This window comes from Cryptomeria japonica, chromosome 5 (genome assembly GCF_030272615.1).
Source record: "Cryptomeria japonica chromosome 5, Sugi_1.0, whole genome shotgun sequence".
NCBI lineage: Eukaryota > Viridiplantae > Streptophyta > Pinopsida > Cupressales > Cupressaceae > Cryptomeria > Cryptomeria japonica.
This window is the reverse complement of record NC_081409.1, coordinates 108700346-108716377: the sequence shown is the minus strand read 5'-3', so window position 1 is coordinate 108716377 and position 16032 is coordinate 108700346.

Genomic DNA, 16032 nt, shown 5'->3' with positions numbered 1-16032 from the left:
CTTGGCCATGTCACTTAGATCACAAGATATTGAGATTAAAGGACAGATAATGAACTGTAATGCCATCAATGAGTTGCAATTGAAGCCGAATGCACTCACCAATGACCTAATCAATATATTGTGGAAATAAAACTTAGCCATTTCACTTAGATCACGAGACATTGAGATAAAAGGACAGGTAATGAACTATAATGCCATCAGCGAGTTGCAATTGAAGTACACAAATGCAATTACCTTAAAAAACAAGTAGACGAATGCGATTACCACAAAAAACACAAACGTTAAATTACACTACAAAAAGACAAAAATTAAACTACAATACAACTCTTATTTAAACTCTTATTTAAAGCAACATTATTATAATGAAAGAGATATCAAGCATTTCTTTTGTCCCCCTTTCGAATGACTTTTACTTTGTGTAATTAGAACAATAATTACTTTCTCCCATAATGTGCAGAACATTAATGCTAATAATGAAGAAATTCAACTATCAACTGTGCACATTCAATCCAAATGATGTTTAGTGGATGTACAGCTTGCATTGTCTGGTCATAAGATCCCCATCCCCTTGTACGGTGACACCACCACAGCCGGTAAGAGGGCCCCACGACTCATTCCTTCTTTTCTACTCTCCTGCCACGTGTACGTCATTAATAGTTTGAGAGTTGCAGGTACATTATTTCTATTGGCTTCAATAAAGTGGATCAAACACCTCGTGTACGGATACAGATTCATGCCATGTTGCTTGGAATGAATCTGCGCCGCCCAATAGAGCAGCAGTCATTTGGAGGATCCTCTAACTGGGTTTATGACAGATTTGTTCTCAGCATGCTCTTGGAATGCTGTGGTTATTGTCTATAGGCTTAAGATGAATATGAATTTTTTTGGACTTAGAATGACAACATTATAAGAATTCAGCACATCTGTGAAAGAAAGTGAAAGAAAATGTCTATGATGTAACTTAGAATGATAATGTTATAGGAATTCAGCATCTGGAAAGAAAAACAAAAAAACTAACAATTAAAAGGAAATATGTTTTCATTTAAAAGATTTAATGTCGTATTAGATTTGATTTGTTTTTTTATACGGACATGTATGATGGCAATAGGAGAAACAAAAAACAAGGATAAGTATAAAAATAAAAAACACAGTTTCAAAGATCCTTATCTGCCATCTCTTTCCTTCCTTAAGGGATAGAAGAAACAAAAAACAAGGATAAGTATAAAAATCGAAAACACAGTTTCAAAGATCCTAATCTGCCATCTCTTTCCTTCCTTAGGGGAAGAGCACCAGTAGTTGAGCATGTACCAATTGTTGTGAGGGTGGTTGATACCTTTTGTTCCAAAAATTGAACAAATAAAATCTATTGTTTGAAACATAAAATATCATTTTTTGTTAGGAAAAGTACCAATAGTTTTTAGGAAATGTACCAATAGTTGTTAGGAAATGTACTAATATAAGCAGGGGGCTTGCCAAGTAAGCTACTGTAAAAACTTGGGAGTGATTTGGAAAAGCTACTATAAAAACTTGGGAATGATTTGGAAAAGCTACTATAAAAACTTGGGAGTGATTTGGAATTTCCACGTCAGATTTTGAGAAGTGCTAAGTTAGGGTGCTCAACTATTGGTGCTCTTCCCCTATTTGATTTGGATGTCATATCCTTATGTTTAACAACTCAGCTCATCAAAAATAGTCAAAGAGATTGATGGAAAGAAAGTTGTGATAGTGAATAATTTGATTTAAGTGGAACAATAAAAGAATAAAATAATTTTCTGAGCATGTTATAGATTTAATTAATTTCATATTAGATTTGATTTGTTTTTTTAATGTCCACTACAACAGCTCTTATCAGAAATCAACAAGAATGTGTAAAAGAAAAACAAAAAACAAGAATAAACCTAAAAATTGAAAATGCAGTTTCAAAGACCTTAATCTTCCAACTTTTCTTCCGTTTGAATTTTGTTCTATTTCCAATAACATTGTGATAAATCCATATCCCTTATCCACTTCTACCTAGTAAACTTTCTTCTCTTTTTGTTTCCATTGGTCTGCAAAGAAAATTAACCGGTGGACCCCACCTGATGTTCCGGTTGTCTTTGATAGACGATAGACGAGGCTGCACTTGATATTTTCAGCTGTCACCATCACTACTGCTTTTGGGTGGGCCCCGCAGTTCAACGTCCTCTTTCCTGTCAAATGGCAATTTTATAGCCACATGCGTATCAAGCGGGTAATTCGGTCTCACCTCCACGTGTGAAGTGAAAATTTTGTAGAAGAAAATAAATGTATTTAAGGTAATCCAATGAGATTATTCATGTATAAATTATTCAAATATCTGTTTAGTCTGATAGTTATAGTTAGTGAAATGGATAAAAATTACAATGTCACTAAATGAATAGACAATTCTTTTGTAAAGGAGAATAAATTTGTGTTTAAGATGTATAAATTATTCAAATGTTTGTTTAGTCAATTCATAATAGTTAGTGAAATGGGTAAAAGTTACAAAGCAATTAAATAAATAAATAATATTTTTATAAAGTAAAATAAATTTATGTTTATAGTAATCCAATGAGATGTATGCATATATGGATTATTCAAATGCTTATTTAATCAGTTCATGAAAGTTAGTGAAAAAAGTAAAAGTTACAAAGTAATAAAATGAATAAATAATAGTTTTTTAAAAGAAAATAAATGTGTGGTTGAACATCATAATAACTACAATTGAAATTGTCTAACCAAATAATAATAAAAACTGAATCATCATCAAATATAAACAATAAAACCAATTTTAACCTATTCAAAACTACACATTCAAAAAAGAATAAAAATAAATATAAGATACAACTACTTTCCAAATTTTAAAAAACTACATAATTTATTGTCAATTCTATTCATAAAAAAGAACTAGATCATCATCAAATATACTACCAAATCTAGAAGCGAATACTTGATAAACTTATGAATTGTGCAAATATAATGAAATTAACTCAATCATCATCAAATATACTACCTAAACAGTGAAACCAATTTTGACCTATTTGAAACTATGTAAAAAATAAATAATAAATATAAGATACAACTACTTTTTAAATTAAAAATAAATTATCATTTCCATTACTTGTCATTCCCATATCAAACAATGTACCATATAATATTATATTGAAAATATAAAAGTATTCTTAATACATCTATCACTCTTTTTTAAAACTTATAGTACAATTATTAGTTTATTTAAATTAATAAGATATTTATTTTCACATATAAAATATATTTCCATGTCATTGAGAGATCAAATCCAGTTTGAAGTCCCATTAAAAAATTCATTCTTATCCGAAATAGTAGAGTTGGAATAGTCACCCAAATGAGGTGTGGTCACTTGTTAGATTAGGGTTAAAAATGATGGTGACTTGTTAGATTAGGGTTAAAGTGCTACAAGGAACCATAACATATATATTTATTTCCTTCTCGAGGGACCCGGTTTTACGTCATGAATATTTTAATAATTAATTAGACCTAAATTAATGTATTCGTTAAGTTTGATATAAGACATGTAATCTTAAAAGTACAATTTAGAAAGGTAAAGAGGAAGTGTGGTCTCCTAATTATGGCACGTATTGATTGTATATAATAGCAGGTTCTAAAAAGCATTATGGTTAAGTGAAAATTGAATCTTAGTATATTTGTTATAGAAGTGTATTAATTTCTTTTTAATTGTAAATTAAGGAAGTAGAGTATAAAAACCAATAACTTAGAAATCAAATCTTCATAAAAGATTGATTTGAGAGTTTGTTATATTTGTTATAAAAATATACGAATTTCCTTTTTATGTTAATTTTGTGAAGGATGGGAGGGAGTAGGGTCTAAAAACTATTATAATTACATTGTGGATATTGAGTAGTCGTACAATAGTGGATTGAGAGTATTTCCTTTTCTTTCAGAATCTTGGATCTTCTACTATGTAACTTGACCAAAAAATCTGCAACCCTTATTATCTTCTCTTTTTTGAACAAGTCACCCAAATTGTTCTCTTTTAATGTCTCAATATAATTGATATGGATGTCCTTGTACGCTAAACATTCCATGATGTAATGCATTATGTTTCAACAGCTTCTTGAGTGCAATATCTACACCTTTTGTCTGCCCACTCTTATTTAGGTATCATCCATCTTCTGGTCTCACATCTGAGTTGGTGCAAACTTGTTCTTATCTGAGCGATTAGATCATCCATCTTCTGGTCTCATATCTAAGTTGGTGTGAACTTGTTCTTATGTGAACAATTAGCATTTTTGCTTTCTATTTTATTTCCATTCATCTGTAGGTCTTTTGTGTGTGGTCATATGTAAGGTAAATATTTGACATAGTATTCTTTTTTCCTCCCAAGTGACCCTTTCCACAAACTTCCCTTACGCATACTTTTTTATTTCACCTTTGTTATTTAGACATTCACTTACACTAATATCCCACTTCCTCATCGAGATGATTGAACAAAAAGAAAGGTAGATCTTCCAAGATTTTAAGGAGTGGACGATTAGAGTTGTTGAAAGGATTCCCCAACATATGCTTGTAGACTTATCTTCTATTTCATCAACTAGCAAATAAAAAATGATTACTTCCTTACAGGTCAATTTGAATTTGTTTCAATCAGTGCAGGGGGCATTACCTCTTTTTTCGTTGCCATCACTGTCAAATAGTGGCTGCAATTATTAAATTCAGGAACAACATGAAAAATGTTGTCCCTGATTTCTCAAAACAGGTGGGTTTATTAAAAGAAGAAAACTGCCTTTATTCATATTATATTATTATTATGCTTTAGGGGAAAATAGTTTTTGACAAATAAATTGGGAATTGAGGGAAATTGAAGTTTGTTTTTTACGAGAACCAAACCATACATCACTATTACCATTATTATTATTTTTTTCATGGTACTTGGCCTTTGGAGTATTATAGTAATGCATTTTAAAATTGTTTGGAACTATTCTAATAATTTCCAATCTGTTATTGTTATTATTATTATTATTATTATTATTATTATTATTATTATTATTATTATTATTATTATTATTATATAGTATTTCGGATTATTTTAGTAATTTCCAACTTGTTATTATTATTATAATGTGGAATATCAATGAGTATCTTTATTAAAGTAGTAAGAATGATTTTTTCTTTTATTTCTTAATTAAAAAATAAGCTTCAATTGCATGATGATTAGTGAGTCTAATAATTGGAAAGAATTTGTAGTTTTTTTGTATTATTGTTATTTTTGAAATGGGCTTTTAGGTATATATTAGAAAAGGGATAAGGATTTTTTTTTTAAATTGATAAAAAAAAATAGGTATGCTTTTTTATTTATTCTTGTTTTTTGTTTCATATTCATTTTGTTTCATGGAAATGAGAATTAGAAAGATTGAAGGGGTCCGGATAAGATTGGTCGATTTCAAGTTGGTGTGTGTGCATGTGTGGAAGAACTCTCCTCACAACCTCTTTCTTCTTCTTTTTTTTTTTTTTTTTGACAAATTGAAGGTATTTTTCCCCTTTGTATTATGTGATCTTATTGTGTATTGATTATTTTCATGCTCATATTAGCTCCTACTATATGATTAGTGATTCTCTATTATTGGTAAAAATTAAATTAGCTCAAAAGTCTTTAAGTTATAGATTTTTGTATTATTGTTAGTTTTTAAAAGGACTTCTAGATTTATATTAGAAAAGAAACAATGATTTTTTTTTTAAAAATGGATACAAGGAAAACAAGTTTTTTTTAATTTATTCTTACATTTTGCTTTAAGTTCTTTTGGTTCAATGGAAATGGAAATGGAAATAAGGGAAAATCGAAATATTTTGGGAGATATGATTTCTTGATTTCAAATTGGTGTGTGTGGAAGCAATCTCCTCACAACCTTCTTTCTTTTCAACAAATTGTTGAAGATATTTTTCTCTTTTAAATTATGTGAATTTATTATTTATTGATTTTTTTTTGCCTTCACACATTAGGTGGTAGCATATGGCTCCATTTTAGGAGATTTTTGTGCATTCAATTCTATAGAATTAATAGATTAATTTTTTTTAGAGAATATAATCATTATTATGACAAAAAAATATGAAATCATGTTTTTGGATCGTAATTTGATTAGCATATGGGGATCAAAAGGTCATTTTTTAATTAAAAAAATTCATAAGTAAAAATTATTAAATTTAAGGTTCATAATTGGAGAAAAGAGGATTTTTATGGTTTTAAATATGGGAAATTATGAAGAACATTTACTTTTACTCCTTATTTAATTGAATTATTTTATGGATAGAATGGTCTCCAAAATTATTTAGATTTCTGTATCTTTTAAATATATTGTCAAAAAAATGGTATTTTATTATATTTTATCTTATTTTATGTGCCATAATAAATTGATTTTTTTTGGAAAAGGGGTAAAAATTTATTGATTATCAAATAACATTACAAAGTAGAAATAACCAACGAAACCAAGAAAAGGCAAAGCAATCAACCAATCAAAGTTCTTTAAAAATACTCAAATAATTCCTTAAATCCTCTATAATTAACTCTTCCAAATTATGAGAGTACTCTAGGGACTATAGTCCCCAGTCCCCAACACTCCATGTGGCCATCTACTCAGAAGCCCATTTTGTCAAACAATCTACAACCTTACTCCATTCTTGAAGAATGTGATAGAAAGTGACAGACTCCAAAAAAATACACAAACACAAAATTTGCTTGACCGCTAAGGCCAAATGCCAATTCATTTCCTTCGTCTATCAAGTATTCAATATGTCAATTGCATTCTATGAATCTAATTCACAAATAATTTTCCTCCATCTAAGGGCACAACATTTCTCTGACACATTAAGGATAGCAATGCTTCTATAAGATTGTTAGTATGTGTAGTGTCCCAAAGTGCACCTAGTGCATTTATGACACTTTTGCATTAAGTCCAATACATTTATGGCAAAAATTCATGATCAAGATTTTGTCATTCTGACATCATGAATCTTAAAGACAAAGTAGCACACGCCACCCTTGAGCCAGATTTGGGACTAATTTGATAAGATGGTAGCGTGGTGCACAAACATCCCGAGAATATTCCAAATTCAAATGAGTATACTCTTAGACCTTTGCTAATGCATGTCCCTTGGCTTGTGCGTGTCCAAACAGGTCGTTCCTACCCACATGTTGAGCAACAAAACTCTTCTTTCTGACTCATTTTGCAAGGACTCTCATTCTTGTCTCTATTGCTTTCACGATCATAGCTAAGCTCTATCAAAATGCACACTCAATCTCATAACTATTTGGTCTTCTCTCAAAGCAAGATCATGTTGTCATCTCAAGAGAGTGGTATTGGTTGTGTAAAACTCTTCTTCTCCCTTATGTCTCGTATCTATTGCATTGAAATACTATCTTGCTTGTCAAATCTCTAAATGCATCTATCATCTATCATTTAATACATTTTATCGTTGTATCTTGTAATAGCCTGGGTTTTCTTCCATTAAGCAAGGTTTGTTTCTATTAGGCTATCTATTTATCATTTTATACAATCTATCTATTTGGTTGTTCGTGGAGGTGAAAACATTGAAATGAGGGCTTGACAGAGGCAAGCCCCTATATAGCCTCAACATTTTTCCCCCGTCTAAGTGTGTGTAGGTGGAGAATAGGTTCAAATAACGTCGAGTTGGTTCTAGGGTAACTGTTGGTGTTTTCTATTCTCTATCCATACAAACGTTAACAGTGCGCTGGCATCTAAAGTCGAGGCTCTATCAAATTATTGGTAAAATTTGTATTCAGTTAGTTTTCATTTTTTATAGTTAAAGTATTCCTATTATCTTATATGTCGTTGTTATCTTGTCATTTCCATTTGCAAGTTATTGTAGTTCTCTCTCCTTTTCCATTTTTTATCTCCCTGGCTCACCAAAGTGCTAGTTAAGTGAGGTAGTGAAGTCTAATTTTTTCCTTGAGATCTCGTCATCTCGAAGATAGTGAATCTTGTCCTCTACTTTTTGGTGAACTTGACATGAATGCCTTATGTCAAATATCTTGCTTCAAGAGTTTTATGCATTCGGTAAGGTGTTCTTGAAGGATGGTTTTGATATGTTGGATGATGCCTCAGATGATTTCTTAGAGGCATCTCCTTTTGATCGTAAGGATGTTAAGATTGATCCATGTATAGACTCTTATTCTTTGAAGAATAAATTTTTTGTGAATGTTATCATAGCCTTTGTAGCTTCAAAGCCCAAGAGATCAGTTATTTACATGCCTGCAGCTAGTCCTTCCTTGAAAAAATTAAGTCTATTCATGGTAAGTCTTTGTAAATAACTCTCTTGATTTATATACAAGGTTTATTCAATCTAAGAATACTTCTTATAACATTGTTTCTCACATATAAGAAGTAATTTAAGCAAAATGTTGATCAACCTACTACTTCTTTATCGCCTTCTCAACCTGACCTTTCTCAAGCACCCAAGCTCATAGCCAAGCAACCTAGTGACTACGATCTTATTAAGCAACTTTGTGTTACTCATGGTGAGATCTCGCTATGGGATTTGATTTAGAATACTTTGATGTAGATCAATGTATGCTTTAGGAAGCTCCTCACAAGATTTTATTACCCTCTTTTGCTAGACCAACGAATGTAAATGCGTTGATGGACTATATTCGTGTGAATACACCAAATATTAGATTTTATTCACAGAAACTCTTGCCTCCAAAAGTGGGGAATTTAGAAAACTCATTGATGATAAAAATTGTTTATGTCAATGGTGTTGTTATTAGGTAGACTCTCGTTGACACTGGCTTGACCCTCAATGTTTGTAGTCTAGACGTATTACTAAAAATCAAAGTGGATCCAAATACTCTTAATGCGTCTTCTTTGTTTATTCATGGCTTTGATGATACTAGTAAGACTACTTTGAGCACTATTATTTTATCTTTGAAGATTGGACCGCTCAATATTCCAACCGCGGTATATGTAATGCTATTGTCTCTACCTTACAATCTTGTTTTAGGTAGACTGTGGTTGCATGCTTTGAGAGCAGTTTCATTTATCCTTCATGGTTCTATTAAGTTTGTTGCTAATAATTAGGTGGTTACAATCAAGGTTGATCATGCACCTATGTCAAATGGCAACAATTAGTTAGGTTGTGATTACCTCATCTTTCTAGAATTGCATTCTATCATTGTCTTCTAATAAATCAACTTTTCTTATGTGGCATCCCTTAAAGAGGAGGCCCTAAAGAAGGAGGTTGTGTCTAAAGAAGAGTCACCTATGAAACACGATCCTCTCAAAGAGAACTCTCTAAAGGCAGATCCTCCTAAGGTGGAAAGTCCCAAGTCTATGCCTATTCAATCAACTTCATCTCTAGCCGAGGCATCTTCTCCATCTAAGGTGGATGTGTGTTTGGGTTATGTAAGGAATATTTGGATTTCATTGATTCTCACATTGGTGAATACAAGATAAATCCAATCCACCTGAAGATTCCTAAGATTTTTTTAATTTCAGTTACAAAAGATAATTATGTGTCTATAAAGTCGGGTGATACTTATCATGTTGATAATATTTTCTATATCAATCCTTTGACCTCTATGGTGTTGCATAGCATCCATTGGGTTCAATCTAGTTTCTAAATATGTTTATGGTGGTAGAGGTTTTGGACCTAATGAACAAGGCATTTGAGTTCCTTTGGAGCCTAAACTCCATCATCATAATAGTGGACTTGGATACTGCAATAGTCTTGCAAGGCAAAGCCATGGTTGAATGTCAAGATGATTTCTATTGAGTCTCTTCCTCTTAATCTTTTGCATCTCGAGTATATTTATGTTTCCATAACATCCAATGAAATTACTTTAGATGTCTTCTCCTCGAAAGAATCCCTTGAGGAGTTCTTGGGTGTATTCTAATTTGCCTTCTTATCATCATAAGTGTCAACTCCCACATCATTTGAATATTCAAGTATATTTTGCCGAATCCGTTATAAGTGTAAATGAGGAGGACTCTTTGTTATTTGATAGAGAGAACACATCTATATGTCATTCTAAAGACTGTAGTACACTTCTTAAATGAGATACTATTGATATTATCATGGATTCTAAATCTTCTAAAAATGTAATTAAGATTGGTAAGTGCCTTTTCACAGGAAAAGCTAAATCACATTTTGATCCATTTCCACCATATTCTAGATCTATTTCACTCCCTCCATCCTCCTTTGGATCTCGATAAAAAGAAAAGGCCACCAAGTATACATGCTTTGAACACATCTTGGCATCCATTTCCCCATCACACCTTTCATATATCTAACCCCCTATCTCCCATCCAAACATTCCTTCCACACCTTCATATAGTCCTCATCCACCCATTATCCTGTCTTCTACCCACATCCTTCATCCTCATGTCACCCTATCATCTATGCTATCATATATTACCTAATGCCTCATCGCGAATGACATACACTAAGTGGGGGAATCTTATTTCCTCTGTGATGTAGTCCTTGGAAACCTTATCACACCTACCATCCATCCACTAATCCCTTTATGCAACAATCCTTATCTCTCAATTCCTGCATCCATCCATCCATCCATCCATAATCATTTCCTCCCATAATCCTCATCTATCCCCATCCTTATCTCATAATCCTTTCATCTCCCAATCCTTATCATCATATCCCCCATATTTCAATTATTATTTTCATGTCATTCCATCATCCCTTGCATCCCTTGTCATTGGTATATCACTCTAGGATACCTACATGCAATCCAATGCCATCTATCCCATCAATCCCAATACTCCTCACAAGCCACCATCACAATCCATGGTCTTGTTCCCAGCCTTATTGCAAGCCTTGATCACAATCCAATCATCATCATCAAGATGTATCCTTCCCAATCCTTTTGTTGTTTCAGGATATATCCTTCCCACATCAACAACACCTCATCAACCATCAATCGAACATGGTTGTTCATCTTGACTGGGGCAACATCATGTTTGTCCTTCCTTCATCATCCATAATCCAAATCCCTTGTACATCTTGTAAATCATGTCTTATATATATTGTCAATCTTGTGTCTTCACCTAGGCTCATTTGTATATACGTGTCCTTAGGTCCCATCCTTTGTGTCAATTGGTTGTGTGTCATAAAGACTATGTCCCTATCTAGCTGGTGCTTCAACAATCATCTACTAGTCCCTTAGAGGTTTGGGATCTCACTTATCTCTTGTCATCAAAATATCAGTGTAGTATCCATAATTGGTCTTCACAAGATGTATCCTTCCTCGTATCAGACCAATCAATCCCATCCATCAATCCTCTCTATGGAAAAAGGTACTTGATATACTCATTATTTCTTTGGTACATTTGGATCCTTGTTTATCTTTGTCTTGAGCTTCCTATTTTTACTTCCTTATGGTCTCCACGATCCTTTATATCATGGCGTGCTATGAATGGTGAAACTAGGGGCATGGTCTTTCTTTTTTGCTTGTGTGTGTTTTCTTGTTGTGTCCTATGTTATTCCCTCATGATATCCTTATGGTCTCATGTTACATTGGGGCATATCATTTGCTTGTGGTTTTTCTAGCATCATTTCCCTCAAGGTTCCCTGCAACTTTGTGAGATGTTAGGCAACCTTTTTTATTTGTTGATTCAGTCCTATGAATTGGCTATGAAATCACCTTGGTTCCTCATACCCGAGTGCTTCATACACAATGCTAAATCAAAATCAGTGCTCACTTTGACATGGTATTTACCATATGATGTTCAATCTCCCCCATCCATTTATCCCACAATTTTCTAGCCATCTGTCCTATCTTTCTATCCCCCATATTGTTTTCTCTATCCCCTCATCTATTGCATTGATATCTCAATGAATTTCTTTCATTCATCTTCCCTTGCATCCATCATATCATTACATTATCATAACATCTCATCCATATCATGGCATTATCATCTAGTTGCATCTTGCATAATATAGACTTGTTAGTCTATCCATTAATCATTTTCATCCTTTCATCACCAATCAAGCATCATCATCGACATCATAATCCTAATCCATTGCATTTAAAGCATCTATCACAATCATCTTTACATCATGCATGCATCATCTATTAGCAGTAACAAGGAGGGAAACTAAGAGGGGGGGATGAACCAATTTTCATGGGATCAACAAACTTAACCACAAAAATAGATTTGATAAACTGCAACAATAACAAAGATAAGAAAATTAATAGAACAACACAAAAACACCAAGATTTTTGACGTGGAAAACCCGGTTAAGGGAAAAACCACAGTGGGAACCTACCCACAATAAGATGATACTTTGTAGTAGTATGTGAAAATATTACAATGGGGAATGCACACGCATTCAGGTAAATTGCCTAGAGCTCACTACTCAAAATACAATGACCCAAAAGGCTACAACCCTCAGATAAGTCTCACTGACTTACAACAAGATTTGGACTACAATTCGGAAGGAATGAACTGAAAGAATAACATCTCCAAATACTTGATTATAGTTCCAGTTAAGTACAATTGTTTGCTTTGCAACACCAATCTCTCCTCAATGCACTACACCGAAAGATGAATGCTTGTTCGCACACATACCACTCTTTAATAATGCAAACACAACCTTGATACCTAATTTACATGACAATATCACCTATTTATGCAATTCATCAACCTTAACAACAAGGTTGGCTAAACCCTCAACTCACAATTACAAAATTACATCACACAATACAAAGATCGACCACCCAACCAATATAATGATATACATGACATAATATGGACCTAATTCAAATCCCCAAGTGCACAACACCACCATAAATCATGCCAAGATCAACCGCAACACGCTAGACCACCAGGAAAACCACATAACACGAAGAACATCATCGGTTCAACAAAATCACCAAAAACTTGCACAACAATCAATGTGGATTATCAAAACAAATATGACACAATTAGGAAACATCAACAAGCACATTAGAATCATTAGTAACAACTACACCAACATCACTTATCAAATCTTCATATGACAACGTCTGAAACTCAAGAACACACAAACAACAATAATAGTCATGAAGAAAGATAACTTGTGGAGCACCAAATCATGAACCACATGAAAGGAAGATACACAAGACCATCCCAAACAATATCCCAAAATCTTAGATCAAGATCTGATCACACCGAAATATATTGGAGGAAATACTGAACTCTGCAAAGCACTAATCAGATAAACAAACTGCAAAACGAGATCATTTGATATGATCAATTAAGCTTCCCAGATCACCAACACCAGTATAGAAGAATATAATGATACTAGAGATACTCTACACCAAACCATGAAACTAATAAACCAATCTGCAATCACAGGAGCAGGAATATGTGGACATCAATGACAACAACATATCCTAGCAACAACAATATCAAACAATTTCCCCAATGTCCAACATCATCTCATCCATTTCGAGAGCAAACCCGTGTTCTCTTGAACTTGCATGTCCTCTTGAGGGGGCATCCTCATCTCTCATCTCCAATCATCTTTCATCCTAGCCACACTTTTGAATGACCAAGGTATCTTCCCTAATCTAACCATTTTCTTCTAAGCTCTATGTCTTAATTTTCTTTGAAATGATGCTCCTTCGTAACACCATCTCAAAGATGAGCAAAATCTAGACACCTAAAATTGATCACTTATGTTTGATCAATTTATTCCCATTTTTCATCTATTATATCCGTTTCTATTAATTAAATAATTAATTATCATATAATTAATCATCTTTATTCCTCTATTTTCTAACATAATTAATTTACCTATTCAACACCACCCCTTAGACTATCATCCATTAATTAAATATATAATTAATCATCATATAATTAATCATCTTTATTCCTCTATTTTCTAACATAATTAATTTACCTATTCAACACCACCCCTTAGACTATCATCCATTAATTAAATATATACCCTTGTTTATTTAAATTAAATCTCCATCCCCATTTTCCTCCAATTTTGAATTAAAATCCTATTTACCCTCACTCACTTGCATTCTTTTAACTTCCCCACTTGCATCATAATCTCAACCTAATCCACTCCTTAATCATGTGCACACATTTAATCTTTGATTAAGTGAAATTCAACTCTTCCCATCACATCAAGCACATGGGCTTGTCCCCTCAAGTACCCCAAAATGATTTTTTAATTCATTTATTTCTCTCATTAATCCTCCACCATAGATCTTGATATTAAGTCTGGACCATTCATCCAATCTCATCCAAATCCTATAAATCCAACCCTTAACCATTTTTACCTCTCCAACACTCCTTTTTCATCCGAAATTTCGAGTGAGCACATATCCAACCAAATATCATGGGCAAATCTACTCAACAAAGGGGTTTGATATAATTTTTATATGCTCTTTTTGACCTCTTTTTGCCTAATCTTGATGTTGTTTTGATTTATGTTTTTGAATTGATTTCTTAGTTATTTCGGTCTATTTTGAAAGCATATTTTCACTGCACACAAATGTATATATAAATGTATTATTAAATTTTATTTTACCACAAAAATTTTCCACCTAGAAAAGACATGCAAGATTCATACTAGTGTTATATCATCATATTAGAAAAATAACATGCAAAAAATTACCTTAGTTTCATCTTAGAAAGAATCCATTTAAAAAAATACACACGCTTATAACAAATACATGTTTAATCATTTATTTTATGATTAAGAATTTAAATAAAATACTCTCTTCCACGAAAATTTTATTATAATAAAAAACTACATTGGTCTCTAGAAAGTGAGAAAAAAAAGTTCCATCCTATGTTGTATAACTATTTGAGTAAACCTAAGAATGCCAAGTGAGAACACGAAATAGTACCCTAGTGTTTAGTTCATGACACCATATTATCATCGAGATGTAATGGTTGTCTATTGTTAACTATGGAACCAATGTATCTCTTAAGCTAGAGCACGCATGCCTTTCGGTTTTGTAGAGTTCACAACATATTAAGTCTAAGCTAAATTTATATCTAACATGTAAATAAACTCGTTACATTGAATTCATTCAAGTTTAGAAAAAAATGTGTTAGGATTTCATGTTGTTTTAAGTAAGTTGTGTTTAATCTATTATTTATTATGTGAAAAATTATTTTAAAAATTAGAACTATAGATATATGAAATTATAACTATTCAACAACATATTTAATTATTACTAATTGATTTAAATTTTAGTTTAATAATTATATATGCATTAAATTTCTAGAGTTCATAATGAAATGATTCTAATTCTTGTGGATTTGATGGTGTAGATTTTGATGTTGCCAATGATTCTAATATATTTTTTGATCTCTTGCTCTCTTACTTTCTCTCTTGCTCTGATGATGGATCATGGTGTTTGATCTAAAACGTTGGCAACATAATTATATATGCATTTTATGTGATATTTCTAAATAAACTTAAGATATATTTATTTTCTCTTATAATTATTTTATTTTCTTTACAATTAGAAATCCTTTATATATTTTAAAGATATCATCTAAAACTTATACATATATGTTGTCAAGTAATTTGAATAGATCAAATTATTTAAAATATTTTATGTTAAGTTCTCATTTTAATATTCAAACAAATTTACAATTGTCTCAAAAGAATCAAAGAAGAATAAATATTAAAGTTTAATAGATCCATCTTTAGTTTGGTTTTTTAGATTATAACTCACAAGGTAATTACTAGAAGATTTTTTATTAACATTGAATGTAATAGTATTAATAATATTTAATATTATTAGATTCAATATTAATAATTAAATATGTTTACAATTCTTCTAAATATGTGTATATATATGTTAGGATATATATTAATTTATAAAGATATAGAAAAACATTTTTACTTATAAAATACATATAAATTATTCATTAAAGAAAAAATATATTATTCAATAATAATAAATAATAATATTGAATCTAACAGTACTAATAATATTACATCAAATGAATCAAATTTTTTCCATAAGTATCAATAATTAAGTTGCACAATATG